We start from the raw sequence: 2,437 nt of genomic DNA on the forward strand, positions 1-2,437 counted from the left end.
TCTTGCCCAATCCTTCTCAAAATCCAAAATTTGGACTTTAATTGCCTGGAGAGTATCTCTACTTGGGTGTTTTATAGAAACCTAGACAAACAGAAAACTAAACCCTTTGACTCTCCCTCATCTGTGTGCCTCATTCCGATTTTCCATTTTTGTCACTCTGCCATTGCATTGCTAATTACAGAAGCTATTATATACTGATTATTATTTTTTTACTTACCTATTCAAAGTCTCTTTCATACTGCCACTACCTATAACCTCTTGCTACTATGGTAGTCTTATCTGGCCGACATTCCTTGTTGATGAATAGCAGAGAAACAATTCAGCCATACTCATGGTAAACTCGTATCTTCTTTTCATATAAAAAGCAGAGGTGCTGTGACTGTGCTCTCTCTTCACCCTGCAACCTCTAATTCTCTTTTCCACCTCCTCAAAAAGACACAGGACAGCAAAATCAGCAAATGTATTACAGACAGACATCCAAATGCACATCACCCTAAGAGACTACCCTGTGGGTGAGAAAACACACACAGCACTCCCTCCTAGGCTTGTAACTCATGACTTCAATAATTCTCTCTCCCTCTCCCTATACCAGTTTCCTGCTTATATAGAATTAGTGAGAAAACACAGATGGAAAGGATGGCTAGAGATATGGTTCAGGGCAGAAAAATAATTTAGCTTTGCATTTTAAACTTTATTTTTAAAATTTGCATACAGTAAAACTCACTGTTACAGGGAATATATAGTTCTGTGAGTTTTGATGAATACCCAGAGTCATATAACCATCACCACGATCAAGGTACAGAACAGCTTCATCACCTGCAAATATTCTTCCATGCTTCCTCTTTATAGTCAAACCCTCCCCTCGCTGAAATCCTGGCAACTAATTTTAAATCTAAGTCTGTAGTTTCATCATTCTAGAATATCATACAAATGAGATTGTATATGGCTTTTTATCAGGCTTCTTACACTTAACATAATACAGCAGGTCCTCAAATAAAGTTTTGTTCAATGTTCTTTCGGTACAACGTTGATTAAATGCCATAGGAACTTAACTTTTATTATCAGTTAGCCTATGGAAAAATTGGTTCCATTATAAGTTGTTTCACTGCAGTTCCAGGAACCTATTGACGACACGATGTTAAATGAGCATTAACTGTACATTTAAGAGTCATCCACCATGCTGCTTCCATCAACAGGGTGTTTCCTTTTCATTGCCAAGTAGTACTCCAATGTATGATTATACCACTGTTTATCTCTTTATCAGCTGGTTTGTGTCCAATTTTTGACAATTACAAATAAAACTTCTATAATCATTCACATATAGGTTTTGGGAGGATAGCTAGATCACATGTCAAATATATGTTTAACTTTATTGTCAAACTACTTTCTAGAGTGGCTACATCACTTATTCCTATAAGCAATGCATGAGAATTCCTTTTGTTGAACATCCTAACCAGCACTTCGTACTTGAAATTGTCAATCTTTGTTTTAAATTATAGAAATTCAAATAACTGTATAGTGGTATCTTATTGTGATTTTAATTATCATTTCTTTAATAACAAGTGATATTAAAGATCTTTTTCATGTGCTATGGTCTGAAAGTTTGTCCTCTTAAAATTCACATGTTGAAATTCCAATCACTAAAATGATAGCTTTAGGAGTTGAGGCCTTTAGAAGATACTTACTGGCATTAGTGCTTTTAAAAAAAGAGGTTCTAGAGAGATCCTTTGCCCTTTCCACCATATGGGGATGCAGGGAGAAGGTACTGACTGTGAACCAAGGAGTAGGCCTTTGGAATAATATGACCATGCTGGTGCCTTAACCTTGGACCTGCCAGCCTCCAAAACTGAGAAATAAATTTGTTGTTTATAAGCCACCCAGTCCATGGTATTTTTTTAAGAGGCCTGATGGACTAAAACAATGTACTTCTTGGTCACACATACATCTTTGGTGAAATACTTGATCATTGCATACCCATTTTAAAACTGGGTTGTTCTTATTGCTGAATTTTGACAATTCCTTTATATAACCTAGATATAAATTCGATTGTCTTCCAGGCTGTGGCCTATCTTTTCATTCTCTTAGTAGTGTTTTTTATAGAGCAAGATACTTTATTTTTTTTTTTTATGAAGTCCAGCTTTTCTTTTTTTTTTTCTTTTATGGATTGTGCTTTGGTATTACAGCTAAGACCTCTTGGCTTAACTTAAATCAGAAACATTTTCTCTTCTATTATTTTTTCTAAAAATTCCACAGTTGTACATTTTATATTCAGGTAATTTATATTTAGGTCTAGGATCCATTTTGACTTAATTTTTGTATAAGGTGGAAACCTCTAATTTGAAGTTCTTTTTTATGTATTTGTTTATTTTGCATATGGATGTCCAATTGGTCCAGTGTCACTTGTTGAAAAGACATCTTTTCTTCATTAAATTATCTT

This window comes from Pteropus vampyrus, unplaced genomic scaffold, assembly GCF_000151845.1.
Source record: "Pteropus vampyrus isolate Shadow unplaced genomic scaffold, Pvam_2.0 Scaffold1, whole genome shotgun sequence".
NCBI lineage: Eukaryota > Metazoa > Chordata > Mammalia > Chiroptera > Pteropodidae > Pteropus > Pteropus vampyrus.